At 48.5% G+C, this 19,115-nt stretch overlaps 1 protein-coding gene and 1 non-coding gene across 2 annotated transcripts in view; one reads left to right on the top strand and one right to left on the bottom strand.

The window, feature by feature from the left end:
• ATP2B2 (ATPase plasma membrane Ca2+ transporting 2) overlaps nt 1–19,115 on the bottom strand; it is a 376,005-nt gene that overhangs the window by 246,419 nt on the left and 110,471 nt on the right. The window lies entirely within an intron of this gene.
• LOC112581319 lies at nt 9,913–10,037 on the top strand. Its single transcript, XR_003105852.1, has one exon. It is a non-coding gene; the product is annotated as a small nucleolar RNA SNORA40 (small nucleolar RNA).

A 19,115-nucleotide genomic window follows, 5' to 3' on the forward strand; every position in this document is an offset into this window, starting at 1 on the left:
TACCTTCTACACTGGCTTGGAAATGTCAGCTAAATATCTAAGCTCATCACTTATAAGTTCTGTTTCCCACAAAACTGCAGGATACAGTCCTCCTAAGATTTCTGTCCCCCCTGACAAGGATCCCCTTTCTTCCAGTTTCCAATAATATGATCCTTATTTCCTCTGGGTCAACACTAATTAAGTTGTTAATAATCATAGTTCTACTAACAGTAGAGTCTAGGCAAACTACATTTTTTTCCCTCTCTCTATCAAATGTCTCAAAACTCTTCCAGCCTCTGCCCACTGCCCAGTTCCAAAACCACTCCACATTTTTAGGTATTTTTTAAAGCAACAACCCACTCTGGGCACCAAAGTCTGCATGTTTTCTAACTGTTGCTGTCATAAAAAATTACCACAAATGCAGAGGCTTCAAACAACACAGATGCATTATCTCACAATTCTATAGGTCAGAACTCCAACACAGGGCTCACTGGGCTAAAACTAATGTGTTAGCCAGGCTGCTTTCTTCTCTAGAGGCTCTAGGGGAGAATCTATTTTCTTGCCTTTTTCCAGCTTCTAGAGGCAGTCTACATTTCTTGGCCAATGCCCACTTCCTCCAACTTCAAAGCCAGCAAACATCACATCTCTCTGACCTCCTTTCCATTACCACAGATCTCTGACCAGATAAGACAGCAGTTCTCTGCTTTTAAGAACTCCCATGATTAGACTGGGCTAACTTGGATAATCCAGGTTAATCTCCCACCTAAAAGTCCTTATCCTTAATCACAGCAGAAAAGTCCCTCTGGCCACAGAAGGTAACTCATTCACCAATTCCCAGGATTAGAGTGCTGACATCCAAGGCAAGGGAGCGGGTTATTATTCTGCATGCCATATTACCCAACTCTCTGACCCTCAATTTTCCCATCTATCAAATGGGGATAACATCCCTCCCAGGATTGTCATGAGGACTGAATTGAGGGAGCTTTCAGAAATGGAGAATTTCAAGCCACACCCCAGACCAAGTGACCTAGAATATCCATTTTCAGCAAAATCCGTGGTAGACTGAGATACCCAGGAAAGTCCAAGATACATGGGCATGTAGAATTTCACACTGGACAGAGTCTCACCGCCTGGACTTGAACCCTGCTCAATATGCCAGCAAATTTGGAAAACTCAGCAGTGGCCACAGGACTGGAAAAGGTCAGTTTACATTCCAATCCCAAAGAAAGGCAATGCCAAAGAATGCTCAAGCTACCGCACAATTGCACTCATCTCACATGCTAGTAAAGTAATGCTCAAAACTCTCCAAGCCAGGCTTCAGCAATACGTGAACCGTGAACTTCTGGATGTTCAAGCTGGTTTTAGAAAAGGCAGAGGAACCAGAGATCAAATTGCCAACATCTGCTGGATCATGGAAAAAGAAAGAGAGTTCCAGAAAAACATCTATTTCTGCTTTATTGACTATGCCAAAGCCTTTGACTGTGTGGATCACAATAAACTGTGGAAAATTCTGAAAGAGATGGGAATACCAGACCACCTGACCTGCCTCTTGAGAAATTTGTATGCAGGTCAGGAAACAACAGTTAGAACTGGACATGGAACAATAGACTGGTTCCAAATAGGAAAAGGAGTGCATCAAGGCTGTATATTGTCACCCTGCTTATTTAACTTATATGCAGAGCACATCATGAGAAACGCTGGGCTGGAAGAAGCACAAGCTGGAATCTAGATTGCCAGGAGAAGTATCAATAACCTCAGATATGCAGATGACACCACCCTTATGGCAGAAAGTGAAGAGGAACTCAAAAGCCTCTTGATGAAAGTGAAAGAGGAGAGTGAACAAGTTGGCTTAAAGCTCAACATTCAGAAAATGAAGATCATGGCATCTGGTCCCATCACTTCATGGGAAATAGATGGGGAAACTGTGGAAACAGTGTCAGACTTTATTTTTTTGGGCTCCAAAATCACTGCAGATGGTGACTGTGGCCATGAAATTAAAAGACGCTTATTCCTTGGAAGGAAAGTTATGACCAACCTAGATAGCCTATTCAAAAGCAGAAGCATTACTTTGCCAACAAAGGTCCGTCTAGTCAAGGCTATGGTTTTTCCTGTGGTCATGTATGGATGTGAGAGTTGGACTGTGAAGAAGGCTGAGCACCGAAGAATTGATGCTTTTGAACTGTGGTGTTGGAGAAGACTCTTGAGAGTCCCTTGGACTGCAAGGAGATCCAACCAGTCCATTCTGAAGGAGATCAGCCCTGGGATTTCTTTGGAAGAATGATGCTGAAGCTGAAACTCCAGTACTTTGGCCACCTCATGCAAAGAGTTGACTCATTGGAAAAGACTCTGATGCGGGGAGGCATTGGGGGCAGGAGGAGAAGGGGACGACAGAGGATGAGATGGCTGGATGGCATCACCGACTCGATGGACATGAGTCTGAGTGAACTCCGGGAGTTGGTGATGGACAGGGAGGCCTGGCGTGCTGCGATTCATGGGGTCGCAAAGAGTCAGACACGACTGAGCGACTAAACTGAACCTAACTGAGAGAGTCTCACCGCCTGGACTTGAACCCTGCTCAGCTATGAAGTCACTCTAAAATACGAGGCCTCTTCAGGTATCCTCTAAAAGTACTCTGAGCCAGGACATTGAATTAGACAGGTTCCAAGGCTAATTACAACCTCGGAACCTTAACATTTTATGATTTGATGATTCAAGTACTGATGCTGGAACTGCAGGCAGCAGCAGTTTGGTGGGTGGGTGGGATGTGCTGCAGGGGGAGCTTCCCGGCACCCCTCAAGCCCCATAACTAAGGTGACCACCCACTCTGCCTAGCCATGAGGTCAGCTTGGTCCATTGTTTGGGATTTTAAGAAACCAGTGTCTTCCCAGAAGGCTGGGCTGGAGCTGTAATGGATCCTAGTTGTTGCACCTGAACCAATGAAATAGTTGTCAACTATCCAACTGATTTCCTCCCATGTTGCAGGTGAGGGGAAGAAGGTAGATTCCTTATTTTCTCTGGCCAAAATTATGTGAACACAGAGGCTGCTTCTTGGTGAAGAGAGTTGCATGGAAACCCCCCGGGGTGTTGAGCCACCAACTGGCCCACATGACCCCCACTGGAGCCCAGCCTGATGTTCCACTGGCCGGGAGCTAAGGGCTTGCTGCCCCTCCAAGGACAGCCGGCTTTTCCCACAACTTCTCAGGATGCAACACATCCTGCCACCTTGACCCAGGCCTGAAAGACCCTCCCTCAACTATGCCCAGAGAGGCCCACTTGGCCCACTGGAGCCCACCCTGCTCCTGGGTCCTTAATAAAGATAAATTCTCCCTGTCATTACTGAAGCACACACGCAAAGCTGAGTTTAAATATAACATTCTGGGTCAGCGAGCTGGCCTACTTCATCCTTTTTGTCTATCTCGGGCCCCAAATGAGAAGAGAGGAATTTCTCCATGTTTCACTTGCTCTAAGAGATTGGTCTGAAACTCGGGCTGTGGTGGGGGTGGCGTTGAGAAGTGGAGGTGTCTGGAAGTTCTGTACTGTGGCTACCCAGGTGAAGGTGACGAGGCTATTGCCAAGACTGACTTGGTGCCCACAGTCAGTGCCAATCCCATGGGGTTCTCCAGCTCCCTGAGAAGGGCAGAAGCTGGGGAAGGTCCTTGCCTGAGGCAAGAGGACTGCCCAGTGGTGCCAGGGACAGAATCTTCAGCAGGGGTACCAGAGCTGGGGCAGGAGTCCCATGGGCTGTGAGAGACCATGCCACTCAAGGCCAGGGGAAGCCGGCTCTCCACCTGGAGCCCCCAGTGACAGACAGCCTGGAGGAGAGGACCCTGCCCTGGACCCAGGTGGATTCCATGAAACATGAACGGAGGCACAGACATGGGTGTGCAGCAAATAGTCTAGCCAAAGCTTGAACTCAGGGGTAGGAGAGCCAGAGAAACTTGGCCGGGCCCTTCAAATCCAGCTCCCAGCCAAGTTAAAATCTTTGGATGGAGTGGTAAACTGTTGAAGAAAGCTGAACCCACTGTGGTGGGGGCACCCTTATTTAAATGTACCCTGGATGACTCTTGTTTAAAAGAAGTGTCGGTCTCCTCCTCTGCACCCAGTGGGGTTCTCTGCATAACCCCTCCGTGACCTCCTGGCTGACTCCTTAAATGACCCGTGAGGTAGGAGTTAGTAGCCTCAGCAATGGAGCTATGAAAGGTGGTATCACTGGCCTGTATTCTTTTTTTTTTAACTTGGGTATAATTTTTTTAATTTATTTGTTTTTTATTCAAGGATAATTGCTTTACAGATTTTTGTTGTTTTCTGTCAAACCTCAACATGGATCAGCCATAGGTATACATATATCCCCTCCCTTTTGAACCTCCTTCCCATCTCCCTCCCCATCCCACCCCTCTAGGTTGATACAGAGCCCCTGTTTGAGTTTCCTGAGTCACACCGCAAATTCCCGTTGGCTGTCTATTTTACATGTGGTACTGTAAGTTTCCATGTTACTCTTTCCATACATCTTGAGCTTGCCCTGGATTCTTGCCTTTTGTTAACTGACTTTGCAATTACTCTCATTTAAGGAGTGCAGTCAAATTCCTCGCCCTGGGGCTTTACATCCGGCCATGTGACTTGCTTTGGCCAATGGACTGAGGGGTGCCAGTTGGAATCTAGACCTTAAAAGCTTTTGCAGGCTTCTATCTGCCCCCTTGGGCCTCTGCTATCACCATGAGAAGAACATTCCCTTCAATGAGTTTGCTGGCTCCATGCAGAGGCTCAGACACAAATGGAGCCAGCTGCTGGATCAGCCAACTTCTGGACCACCTACAGACTTGTGAGCTAAAGAAGTGCTTACTATTGTATCTTCCTGAGGTATTGGGGCTGTTTGTTATACAGCATTACTCTGGCCGTGTTTCACTGATACATTGGGATAATAACAGACCTTATCTCTCGGAGTTATAGTGAGGATTCAATAAAAATAATCCACTTAAAGCTCTTAGACAAGAATTTCAGTCTGGGAAAATGAAACTTTCTAGAGATGGATGATGGAGATGCTTGCACAACACTGGTTGAACATGATGGAACTGCGTGGGTCCACTTATACCCTTATTTCTTTCAATAAATATAGTACTATGTCCATGATCGAATGTTGGTCAAATCTGTAGATGTGGAACACAGATAAGGTGGGCCAATGATATGGATTTTGGTATCCAAGGTAGGTCTTGTAGCCAGTCCCCCGTGGATATCTATGGATGAATGTATATTTAATGCCACTGAACTGCACGCTTAAAACATGGTTAATACAGTAAATCTGACATTATATATATATCTTACCACGGATGTATGGATGTGAGAGTTGGACCATAAAGAAGGCTGAGCACCGAGGAATTGATGCTTTTGAATTGTGGTGTTGGAGAAGACTCTTGTGAGTCCCTTGGACTGACTGCAAGGAGATCAAACCAGTCAATCCTAAAAGAAAGCAACCCTGAATATTCATTGGAAGGATTGATGTTGAAGCTGAAGCTCTAATACCCTGGCCACCTGATGCAAAGAGCCGACTCATTGGAAAGGACCCTGATGCTGGGAAAGATTGAGGGCAGGGGAAGGGAGTGGCAGAGGATGAAACGGATGGATGGCATCATCAACTCAATGGACATAAGTTTGAGTAAACTCCAGGAGATGGTGAAGGACAGGTAAGTCTGCCATGCTGCAGCCCATGGGGTTGCAAAGAATCGGACACAACTTAGCGACTGAACAACAAGAAATCTTACCACTTAAAAAAAAAAAAAAATCAACATTTAGTCCATTCCACATAGGAAATGCCTGATAAATGTTAGCAGTTATTAGAAGGCAAGAGGAGGTGTGTGGTGGAACTGCATACTCTAGCCACAGTGCAAGGATGATCAATGAAGCCCCCAGGGAAATGACTCCGGAGTGACTGGCCTCTCTATTCACTTCTTAAAGGAAGAGGCATAAACTCATTCATACTAATAGGCTGAAGGGGCATTTGCAGTGGTCACATGATAAGGAGAACACAGTCAGAGCTGGAAGACTGTTGGGCAGTGTCTAACTTAGTCCCCTCATTGGAAGAAGGCGAGACTCAGAGAGGCAACTCTGAGGTCACTCAGGAACTCGGTGGCAGATCTAAAATTGGAATCTGGAGGTCTTGACTCCAAGTCCAGTGCTCTTTCTGTTCTGCCACAGATGGGGACACAATAAAGCTTCATCTAACCACTAACTGTGCACTCTCAGGCACCTGCAGACAGAACCTAGGGCTTCCTGGTGCAGCTCAAACCACAAATGCGAGACAGCGCGCAGAGCAAGTCCTACCTTTGGGCTCCTTTAACACGTGGTAAGGAGATAATATTTTTTCCCTCTCTGCCTTCCTTTTTTAATTAAGCCAAATATATTTCTGCTTGGGAGCTTTACTCCAGTTTTGGACAGGGTTAATTAAAAGAAAAAATATACATATTAAAAGGCCAATTTGATTACTGCTACACATTAGTAATGCGATGAATAATTGATTGAATGTCTATGTTAATTGCTTCCTGAATCAGTGATTCTGCTACTGAATACTCAAGAGCTGTTGCTATTTTGAAATGAGTAATAATTTCATTGCACTGGGATGGCAGAATGTGCCACATGAGTGTCCTCCTGGGTTTAAAGCTACCTCTACTTCCTGTTCACTCTCTTGATCCTGACTTCTCCATTTCTTCCCTGTGTTCCAGTCTACCACCCACTCCAGAGACCAGCGGTTCTCAAGCATTGGTCTACATCAGACTCCCAGGAGAGCTTGTTGAAATATACATTCCCACCCTCCGGGGTTTGACCTGGCAAACCTGGGAATCTCTATTGTTAACCAGCATCTCAGAGGCAGGGTTGGGGGTTTGCTTTTGAAAAGAGCTGGCTAGACTTCCCTGGTGGTACAGTGGATAAGAATCCGCCTGCCGATGCAGGGAACACGGGTTCGCTCTCTGGTCTGAGAAGATCCCACACGTCGCAGCACAGCTAAGCCCACGCTCCATGACCAGTCCACGAGCCACAACTAATGGAGCCCCTGTGCTGCAGCTACTGAAGCCCGCCCACCTAGAGCCTGTGCTCTGAAACAAGAGGCCACCGCGATGAGACACCCATACACTGCAACTAGAGAGTAGCCCCTGGTCTCTGCAACTAGAGGAAGCCTACATGCAGCAACGAAGACTCAGCACAGCCAAAAATATAAATAAATAAATAGCAGTGTGTACATGTCAAAAAAAATTTTTTTTTAAAGAAAACACCTGGCCGAGGTAGAGACACACCATGAGGGGCCATGCTCCAAACTCTGGCAGCAATGGCTTCCTCGCACTGGGTTTCAACACTCTGCTGCTTGCTGTTGGACCTCCCTCCAGAACAACTCGTCTAAAACGAATCTGTGGGCGTTCCCTGGTGGCCTAGTGGTTACAACTGCAGGCTTTCACTGCCATGGCCCGGGGTTCAATCCCTGGTTGGGGGACTGAGATCCAGCAAGCTGAGTGGGGCGGCCAAAGAAATAAACAAAAATAAAATGAATTTGCGATTGTCCTCCCACAACCTGCTTTTCCGCGGTGAACTGCTCAGCAAATATGGGCTCTGCCCAGCCCTACCTGGTCAAGCTCAGAAGCCTCTTCTGTTCTTACCAGCCCTTTCCCCAACATCCATGCAGCAGCCAGACCCTGCCTGTTTCTTCCTATTTCAAACCCCACTGAAATATTCTTTCTGCAACTTTGGAAGCAGGTGTCCAAGAGTCCTTTTTGTTCTCCAAATGGTCCTTCTCTTGCCTCTCCGTTTCATAGATGCAGTATTTACCTCTCTGAGATGTTAATTCCGACGGTTCCTGGCAGTTAGCTTCTGCTTCTTACATCGTCTCTATTGCCTCTTGGTTTCTTTTCTCTCTGTTTTGGTCCCTGCTTCCTTCAGATGCCTGCTGAGCCTGGAGGTCTATTTCCATTTAGGGAGAAGTACAAAGAGCTGACAGGGAGCTCTGTGGGGTGGGGGTGAAGTGGAGGGTGGGCTTCACTGAAGGTGGGTTGTGCACTGGGAGACCCTGACATGGCAGCATCTGTGGCTGTTTGGAGGGTGCTGAGTTTCCTGAGAGCAGAATCATCCAGTCTTCTGCCTGGCTGTGGGCAGTCTCAGAGCAAACTAGGCCAGGGGTTTTCCCCAAATAGACCTTTTCTTCTACTGACTTAACACACCCTTCTAATATGGCCTCTAACACCACTCCCACCCTGAGCTGAGCCTTCAACACACTTTCCACTGGCACCTCCAACCACCCCTGCTCCCTGAAACTACAGAGTTCCAGCCACCATGGTGTGGGCTCTTCCTCTCCTCCAGGCCATGGTAGACACCCACTTAAGGACCCAGCTCACATGCTCCAGCTCTGGGCAGCCTTCTTACCACTCCGGACAGCCCTGTGGCCCCTTCTGAGTCTCATGCGTCCAGCCAGGTGGCCAAGGGCACTGGCTCTGGAACCGGACTGTGGGATTCAGGGTCTGGGGCCTGGCAAGTGCTGGCCCCTCTGGACCTAGATGCTGGCCTGCAAAAGGAGTATGACAGCTGCCTCTCCCCCGAGAGGGCAAGAGGAGGGGCTGTGTGGGGAACCCAGCACCACACCTGGCGCAGAGCATGCCTGGGAAACGCCAGCTCTTCCAGCCGCTGCTGTTAACATTTTGACTTTGAGCTGAGCATGCGACCAGCTTGCACTGTTCCCTGAGAGGAAAAGGTCTCGTGTGTGGACAGATGGTGGACACAGCCCGCTGGGGACAGAGTCTAGGGATCATCTGCTGTTTTCATCTCTAGGGATGAGGGAGAAGAGAGACCATACATCATCATAGAGACCAGGGCTTCAGGGAGACCCTCAGAAGCACCAAGCAGGAGCCAGGCCCCTCTCTTTCCTTTGAATGGGATTCTGTTTGGTGTAGAACATATCCTACAGCCCACAGATACATGGAATACAGATGAAAGCTCCCTGACGGAGGCCTCATCCCATGCTCTCTATGTTCTTATTAACTGAGAACACAGAAAGAAAAACAACTGAAAATACTTTGCTTCAACTCATTGTTAAAGACTTCACCAATTGTCAGAGCTAAAGATCCCTTGCAGGATAACTGAGAAGGTGGGGAAACTGAGGCCCAGAGAGGCCAATGGGCTCGTCCAAGGTCATACAGGGTGGCTCAGATGGTAAAGAATCTGCCTGCAATGCAGGAGAACATGGGTTCGATCCCTGGGTCAAGAAGATCCCCTGTAGAAGGGAACGGCTACCCACTCCAGTATTCTTGCCTGGATTATCCCATGGACGGAGGAGCCTGGTGGGCCACAGTTCACGGGGCTGCAAAGAGTCAGACACGACTGAGCAACTAACACTGTCACTTTCTTTCTCTTTCAAGGTCACAGAGAGAGGGGTGCAGAGGTGAGAGGAGAGCCTGGGTGCCCAAATGCCAGACCCACAGCCACCCTGGCCTGCTCACGTCCCCACTGCCCACCTCTCCCTCCAACACTGGTTACCACTGTCTCTGGAGACTTTCATACTGAGCCCCCTCCCTGCCCCCGGGTCCTCTCCAGCCTGTCCTAGGAAGGGAGAAGGTTAAGAGGCGAACCATCCCTAGATTTACTCCCAAAGAGATGATTGAGGGCACATGGAGTTTGTTTCTTGGGTTTCCCAGAGGGCACAAGTGGTAAAGAACCCACCCGCCAGTGCAGGACACAGAAGCGATGTGGGTTCAGTTCCTGGGTTGGGAAGATCCCCTGGAGGAAGGCATGGCAACCCACTCCTGTATTCTTGCCTGGAGAATCCCATGGACAGAGGAGCCTGGCAAGCTACAGTCCCTAAGGTTGCAAAGAGTCAGATATGACTGAAGCAACTTAGCATGCAAAGGCTTGCAAGGAGTTTGTGTGTTTGCTTTGTTTTAAAAGTGCTATACTGGTATTAATAGCACGCGTTTGTTTTTATTTAACTTGTGGACAAAGACTTATAGATGGGTGCAAAAATAAATCCTTTTTTGCACCCCAGGACTCATTGTTCAGTATGAGTTTTGACACAGATGAGAAGGAATACATTTTTGCTTTTAAAGGGTGACATATTGGAACTTCCTTGGTGGTCTGGTGGTTAAGAATCCACCTTGTAATGCAGGGCACATGGGTTTGATCCCTGGTTGGGGAACTAAGATCCCACATGCCGCAGGGCAACTAAGCTCAGGTGCCACAATGAAAGATCCTGCATGATGCAACAAAGATCCAGTATGCTGCAACCAAGACCCAACACAGCCAAGTAAATAAATAAATCTTAACCAAAAAACTAAAAAATGAAAAGTGCCATATTAAGAAAAAAGGCACTACACTTAATCAAGATTCTTAGCTAACAGAGAGCAGGTTACTTTCTTTGCATTATTTTTACTGCCTGAGTCTCAGTTTTCCTCATCTGTAAAACGGGTATAATAAATTTCACAGACTCACAAGAATTGAAGGAGACGGAGGTAAACGTACCCAAGCTAAAACTAGGTACACCACTGGTGATCGATAAATGTTCACGTTTCTCTTCCTCAGCCTTGGTATACAGCATCTCTTCCGCTGGATATTGGAAGCAGCCACATAATGTAACAGGTGGCCATAATCTAGCTCATCACCGAGTTATTTAAAACAAAAAATTACAAGCCCCACTGTCGCCCAGCAACACAGACATCAGAGTAGATGGACTCGATGTTCTAGGGTGTGGTGGTTTAGAATCACAGTTGTAACGTCCACAGCAGAAGGGCATTTGCACCTGACTTACTGGGTACTGGGCCCCCTGTTCTGCCTGCAGGACACCATTCCTCCCCCAACCCAACTCTGCAGACTCCGCTCCATTATCATCCCCACTTTACAGATGAGAACACTGAGAAATGAATCAGAGAAAAACCACTGGTCATACTTCATAATGCTATCTGCATAATAAAAGAATAAGGAAAAGGCCAGAGGGGAATGCAAAATACAATTGTGGTCATATTTTTTCTTCTATTTAAAACATTTCTATAATGTTGATTTATTACCTCAGTGTGGGATCACAGAAAACCGCCAGACAGGCCCAATCCAAACCCCAGCCCTGGGACTTGCCCACTGTGAGGCCTTACATGAGTCACTGTGGGGGTGTGCCTCAATTTCCCATTTGAGATATGAGTGAAATTTGGGGGTGATTTATATTTTCTTTTTTTCCTTATCTCTAATTTCAAACTGGTCTTTAGTTTCATTATGCCTGTACTACTTGGATAACAAAGAGAAAAGATATTTAAAAAGAATATCTACTTTTCATGATGTTTTAAAGATTAAATTAGGTCATAAGCATAAGGAACCTGACAAAACGTATGATATTCATTTAAAAAAAGTAAACTGGTCTCAGCAGGGTAGGGAGGGTTGCCATGTTTATACCAATAGTTAACATGTTCATTTTAGCGCTTCCCTGGTGGCTCAGCCATAAAGAACCCACCTGCAATGCAGGAGATGCGTATTTGATTCCTGGGTGGGGAAGATCCCTTGGAGGAGGCCGCGGCAACCCACTCCAGTATTCTTCCCTGGAAAATCCCATGGACAGAGGAGCCTGGCAGGCTATGGTTCATGGAGTCACAAAGTGTTGGACACGACTGAAGCAACTGAGCACGCAACATGTTCATTTTATTGTGTGTTTGGCAAAAGATATGCCTGGTACCTCAAACCAGTGGTTCATATATGTTACTGCTTAAGAGAAATCTAAGTTTTTTTAAAAGCTTAAAGAAACCCATGGATTGGGGGAGAAGTTCCTGGGCTCTTGCTACTCAAAGTGTGGTCCTCAGACCAGCAAGCACCATCAGTTGGGAACTTGAGAGAAAATCCAGGTGCTCAGAACAAACCCACTGAATCAGAATCTGCATTTAACAAGATCCCCAGGAGTATCGTACGCACATTAGAGCTTGAGAAGCACTGAGTTAAGTGATAAACAAATGTGTCAAAGCCACCAAGCTGCCACAGGAAACCCTGACATAGGCCTTTGAGCCCCAGACACCAGCCCAGCCTCTCCGACTTCTTAGTCAGTCTCTCCACTTTATGCACGGTGATGGGGCTCAGAGAGGAAAGGCGCCTTACCCGACATCACCCAGCAAAACAGGAGCAAAGCTGGTCTAGGATCTCAGACTTCTGGTGTCTCAGGCCCCAGCCTTAGTTTCCAAGGCACACCCAGGGGAACACAGGGCTCTAGAAACCCACGGCTGGGCCAGAGCCGACCCGGTGTCTCCAGTGGCCCAGGCATGCTTGTTAATCCCCTGCCCTTGGAATGGGATGTTTTCCTGAGAGGAACAATCAGTGCCTTTGGGGACAGTAGAGCCCCTGGGACGGGGACTCCGAGAGAGCCCGGGGCTGCAGAATGCAGACTGTGTCCTGCCAGCTTGCAAAAGAACAGTCTCTCCTGGCAAGCTCACGGGGACGCGTTCCCAGTGGCACGGCGAGGACGAGTGGAGTTACCAGGGAGCCCGGGTTCTCCCTGGGGTGGCTGGCGCGGACCCAGGGCACTGTGCCACTGGGCAAGAGCACCAGTTGGGCCCATTGCTATCACTGATGAGCGTTCTGGTTTTCAACCATCCACTTCGTATTCAGAAAACACTTATTCTGGGGAGGGAGGAGGGAGGAGGGTTCAGGATGGGGAACACATGTATACCTGTGGCGGATTCATTTTGTTATTTGGCAAAACTAATACAGTTATGTAAAGTTTAAAAATAAAATAAAATTAAAAAATAAAATAAAATTTAAAAAAAAAAAGGAAAAAAAAAAAAAAGAAAACACTTATTCAAATACCTCTTCTATTCTCACTCTGTCCCATGCTCTACGCCTTGAACCCTGGGCTATGACACAGTTCCAGAATCTCACAGAACCCCAGTCTCTGTTCCAACGTCAGTAGCCGTGTGGTCTGGGGCAAAGGGCTCAGCATGTGTCAGCCACAGTTTCTGCTTCCAGGAAATGGGTACGGTGACACGCCTACCAGAATGGTTAAAAGGAAAGGTGTGGATTTTACCAAGCGTTGATGAAAACATGGAGCCACAGGAAAACTCTCTGATGTTGCTGGTGGGAGCGTGAAATAGAACAGCCTTTTTGGAGACAAGCGTTGACAGTTTCTAGGAAAGTTAAACCTATACCTACCCTGCAACTCCCAAATCCCACTCTGAATGAGGGAAATGAAAACACACGTCCATATGCAGACTTGAATATTCATAGAGATCTAATTCATAATAACCTTAAATAAGAAATATGCTACATGCCCACCCACAGGAGGACAGACAAACCTCCTATAATGGACTCCTACAGGGGACTTCTAGACAGCCCTGAAAAATAAGCCCCACCCCCGTGCATAACAACATGAAGAATCTCACAGACATGCTGGTGAAAGAAGCCAGGTCAAGACGAACACCCCAAGGGATTCTACTGATCGAGCCTTCAAGAGTAAGTGGAAGTGATCCCTAGTGATATAAGTCAAAACAGTGGGTACCTCTGGGTTCAGCAGTGAAAGGGCAGGAGGGAGCCCCCCAGGGACCCGGAAATCTGCTGGATCTGGGCTGCAGTCACCCAGGCATAAACAGAGGGAAAAGTTTACCCACTGTGCACTTCAGATTTGCTCACTTTATGATGCAGTTTTACTCAATGGGGGAAAGAGAGAATGCATGTGAGAGATGTGGGGGGAGATTCCTCCATCACGGGAGTGTTCTGAGGATAAGTCTAAAGGAGAGGATGTGCAGTTGCTGGGGGATTCACAATCAATGATCACTGTGGGTAGTCAGGCTCCGTGCAAGCTCTTGGGCTGTGGTTTCTTGCTCTGTTAAAGGGGGAACAAGGAGGGCTCATAGCTCACTCATGGGGATGAGGCGGCAAAGGTGCCCAGAACAGGGTCTGCCACTGGGTGGCCGGGACAGGGGTGGTCTCTCTCTGCCCTGGGAGAACAGTATTGCCGGTGGGGAATACTACACAGCCATGAAAAAGGCTTGGACTTAGAAAGTGTCCCCAAACTGCTTCCCTTCCCAGTCCCCTCCATGGATGTGGTAGATATCAATCCATCAAGCTTAATGAAGTCACGAACACCCCCCTGACACGTGGAAGCTCTGGGTGCCCTGGTCACAGAGAGGCCCAGGGAGGCTCACATAGCCACAACCCAAAGGCTCTAACAGCGAGGACGGTCCAAGGTTCCAGCATCCGGTGTCGATGGCGGGAAGCACAGATTATGGGCCTCACAGAAGTGAGGGGGCAGGACGGGGGTGGGCAGTGAGGCTTGAGTCCAGGTCAGAGACCCTAAATCTTGTGCTTATCCCACAGCAGCAGTAACCCTGGAAATACACGTCATACAAAAGGACAGTTGCCAGCTATGGGACTCCCGGGAGGAGTTTTGGGGCTCAGTTTCCCTCCTTTGGAGGAACCTAAGCTTTTGTGAGGGCAGGGGTTTCTGTGTGTCTTGTTCTCCTGTGGCATAGGCATACAACACAGGATGTGGCACACAGTAGGTGTTCGGGAAATAGTTCTTACACAGGAAGTCGGTGATTCTGTGAATGCACATGGCATTCGAGGCTGGCTGGCCAGGCCCCCTCCCACTTTGCTTCTGCACAAGGAGCCTCCTACCCCCACCCTGTGCTTCTGTCTGTGGGCCTCAGCCCGGTCCACAGCGCCTCCTCCCGGCCACCCCTTTCCTGTCTGTCTGCTCCCATGCATTGCTCTCAGCCAAAACTTTCATGCCTGGACGGAAAGTCACAGCCTTCTCTTTTCTGACCTTTATAGCATTTCAGAGATAAGAGGGCCACTCGGAAGACCAGGTGTGGACCAACCCCAGTTCATGGGTTAAATCTGGCTGCCGTCTGTTTATGTAAATCAAGTTTTAATTGAACACAGTTACTCTCCTTTGTCTACGGCTGTTTACACACTACAACACCAGAGTTGAAAGGCTGCTGCTGAAACTGACCCGCAAAGCCTAAAATATCTACTACCTGGCTCTTTGCAGACAAAGTTTGCTGAACTCTGACACAGGTTAAGCACAGATCTTACACATAATCTTTTGTTGCATCTTCACAACAGCTCTATAGGAGCTTGGAAACCACTTTTATCCCCATTTTATGGATGTGGAAACTGAGGCTCAGGGATGAAGGGTCTTGTCCAAGGTTGGGTATCCAGTAGGTGGCAGTACTGGGATTTGAATCCACCAATGTCCCAGAGTCCAGGAACAGACTAATTATTACTACAAACAGGATGAGATGGTTGGATGGCATCACTGACTCAATGGACATGAGTTGGAGCAAGCTCCGGGAGATGCTGAAGGACAGGAAAGCCTGGTATGCTGCAGTACATGGGGTCGCAAAGAGTCAAGACACAACTTAGCGACTGAACAACAAGCAGATCAACACAATGAGTCTAGTTTGCAAGATGCAAGGAGGTTCCACAAGCCCAGGAGAAGTTCTGGAGATGAGGGTAAACGAGGCCAGAGCAGCCCAGAAGGCCCTTGGAAGCAGCACGATCTGCCTGAGTCATTCAGGGAGAGGAGATCTAGCTGGATAGGGGGAGGAAATATGGAAGGGTGGGCCAGCTAAGTGGGACAAGGCAGGGCACGAGCCAGCTGGGGAAGCTTGGCCCAGAGCCGGGGTACGGGGGAACTACAGAAACACACTCTTGAAATGATGCTTATCTGTCTGCCGGGCCCCAAAAGGCTGCCAAGTCCACAGGAGAAGGAGAGACATGCTGCAGGAAATTCCATACCTAGGCATTGTGAGGATTCCGAATTTCCTAAAAAGGACAGAAGTGAAAGCTGGGTACCTTTCGGCAGGGCGGGTTATAAACAAGGTTTTCCTTGTGGCCAAAATGTTGGCGAAAACGCCCCAAGGGCATGAGTCATGTGGACTTGGGTGAACACGTGAACTCTGTGACTTGACGTTCTCAACTGTAGAATGGGGAACGCCATGGGCTAGTGGAAAGGGTAAAACACTTATATTCGCAAAGTACACCAAACAGTGCCTGGCAGAGTGAGTGCTATAGAAAGGTTCGCTAGGTAAACACAGAACATAAAGAAGGTCTGGCTTCAGCAAATACCAACTCCCAATTTTTTCACCCCCAAATGATTCACGGGCTGTTCGGAATTCACAGTGCCTGATGTGGTTAATTTAAACACTGCCGCAGAATGGCGAGCCTGAACGGCATTTCAATGAACACAAACCTTATTTTTAACAAGACGCACTCTGGCACTTGCAAGAACATTTAAAAATACCTTCCTCATTCCAAAGCTGCAACCATGTCCAGGGATAAATCCTCTGTTTTTGGGGTCACTATTTTCTCCAGGAGCTAGGCTCCAGAGTTGCTGTAGGAGCTGCTATAGGTATCCAGGGGACTGAAAGTGGGAAAGAGAATTTCTGGACTGTTGATTAAACATCCAAGTTGACACCTATTGGTCTGCTTGCTCATCTGTGGACTTGGGGTAGGGTGGGGGGTCCTCAGACAGAGATTCTGCATCTTCTTTCATTCAGCAAATACACAGGGATAACTACTGCCTGTGGAAACAGGGATGGGTCCTAAGTCCTGGGGCTCACTTTCCAGGAGAGAGACAGATAATGAACGTGGAGATGAATAAATAAGCCAATGAGATCATTCCAGGGGATTATATGTACTTTGGAGAAAGTCAAAGGGGAAAATGGGACCCCGTGTGCATGGGGGGTAAGGGTATTAGGATAGTGGGGGAGGGCTTCTTGGAGGTGGTGATGTTTGTGATGCAAATGAAATGAGAAGGAGGAACCTGTCCTGTAAGATCTGGGGAAGAGTGATAAGGGCAGAGGGAGCGTGGAGCCGGGTGACTGAAGAACCAATAGCAGCGTGGGGTGCTGGAGTGTGATGGGCCACGAAGACAGCAGCTGCGATGCAGGGACCCATGTGAAGGCCCCGCGGGGCTCATGGTTACAGACGCTGCATGGACAGCACTAGGGTGGGAGAGCGGCTCAGGGAGCCATGGGGAAGCCGCCGCACAGCCCCCACTGCCTTCCTATGAACGGTGCCCCTTGCATCACTTAATCTGGCAGTTCTGTCGGGCCACCGTGCCAGGCACACGGTAGATATTTCATAAATGTTTAGTAAACAGTCCTAAAAACCAGCTTTGCTTTGACATCTGTGACAGGCTCCCAATCTCCAGCAAACCTGCTTGTTTTTAAATGAAGTGCATGCTTCACCTATCTTCTTCTTTTTCAGATGGTTCTTGTGTGTTTCTTCTCATCACCTTGGTTTGCCAGACTACTGGACCAAAGGAGCACCTGATGAGATCAAGACTGATGAGACCAAGACCCCAGGGCTGAAAGGATTGCAGTTTGGTCGATGCTTGGGGTTGCAATGAAACACTGAGGTGCAAGTGTTCAAGGAACAACACATAGAGGAGAGTCTACCCACTAACCAACCATTTCCTTCAGCACCTCCTGGACTCCCCCAGCAATGCCGAGGGCATGCTGGGTCTGCACCACAGCATGTCCAAAAGGCTACCTGAAAGAGACCGCAACTCCTTGATCCTGTTTATTCCCAGTCTGAGAATATCCAATTCTTTGCAGTGAGAGATTCTGAGATTGTAAGCTCCTGTTCCACCTCTTATCCAGGCATTTCTTTTCTTTCTTTTTTTAAAAAATATTTACTGTGCTGGGTCTTAGTTGCAGCATGTGGGATCTAGTTCCCTGACCCGGGATTGAACCTGGGCCCCCTGCACTGAGAGCAAGGAGTCTTAGCCACTGGACCACCACGGAAGTCCCCAGGCATTTCTCACTGCAGGTGACTGACTACAAAAGATACAGGTTGTGTTCAACGTATTTCATGAACAGTATCAGGCAGCTTTGCAAACGTGACCTCGTGAAATCCCCGCTGTGAGGGAACCGAATCTACAGATGAGGAAAACCGACGCCAGAGGAAGTTATAGGAGGAACAGGATTCATCTCTGGTGGCGTTCAGATCCACCTGGGCCTTCTGTCTCCACTCTGAGGGGCCAGCACGAATGTGAAAGCAGAGTGTCACGTCATGAACTGGGCAGGAGCCGCGAGGGTCACCGAGCCTCGGTTGCCAGCAACCCCTCTACATTGACTGGAAACGAACGAAGAAGCTGTGGCTGGGACCCCGAGGGCAGCTGCTCAGGGAATCCAAGTCAGCACGTCACGGGCAAAGCCAAGCTGCTGCTTGCTGGGCCCTGGAAATACGGCAGCAAACTGGACAGATTCAGTCATGGCCCTCATGCAGTGGATGGGATGGCTGGATGGTGGTCAGTAAGCCAAAGGGACTTGCTGGGAAGGGAGCTGTGAGCTTGGTGTTGAGGGAAAAGCAGGCCCTGGTCAGGTGGAGACAGTGAGAGGAGGCAGAGGGGAGGAGGGGCCCGCAGATGGCGGGGAACAGAGGCTACTATGGGGAGACAGGAGAGGACGGGGCACCAGCAGGTAGGGGTGAGGCTGGTCTGGCATTTCCTCTGAGGGGTCTGATGGCAGGAGGATGCGTCTAGGGATCCAGCCCACCCACTGGACTGGGAGGTTTGAATTCAGACAGAGCTTTCCCTAGCAAATTTTCTTGCTCCCCTTCTGTTGGTCTGATAGAGCCTGAAAGTGAAAGTCATTCAGTCGTGTCCGACTATTTGCGGCGCCATGGACTATACAGTCCATGGAATTCTCCAGGCCAGAATACTGGAGTAGGTAGCCTTTCCCTTCTCCAGGGGATCTTCCCAACTCAGGGATGGAACCCAGGTCTCCCGCATTGCAGGCAGATTCTTTACCTGCTGAGCCACAAGGGAAGCCCCTGATAGACCCTACAGGGTTCCAGAGGGGGCGCTCCTCAAATGACCCCTGGATCTCTATGGGCTTCCTGACATGTGGGCCCTGTGTACCCAGTAGAATCTGCAAATACCACAGAGCCAGAGACACACGGATTGAAGTCCTGAAAAACCATGTAGAGTCAAGCTGGCCACTCTCTCCTGAAAGAAGGTGATGTTTAGCTCGTGGCTGATACTCACATGATGTTCTCACGACCATTGTTCCCAGGGGCTATGTTCCCTGAACATCCTACCTTAACTCCCTATTAATTACTTCCTACTGCTGGGTGATCCTAAGGCTCTAACTTTCCATTCCATCACTTTCCAGCACTTACCCCTGATTCCACATATA

This window comes from Bubalus bubalis, chromosome 21, assembly GCF_019923935.1.
Source record: "Bubalus bubalis isolate 160015118507 breed Murrah chromosome 21, NDDB_SH_1, whole genome shotgun sequence".
NCBI classification, from domain to species: Eukaryota; Metazoa; Chordata; class Mammalia; order Artiodactyla; family Bovidae; genus Bubalus; species Bubalus bubalis.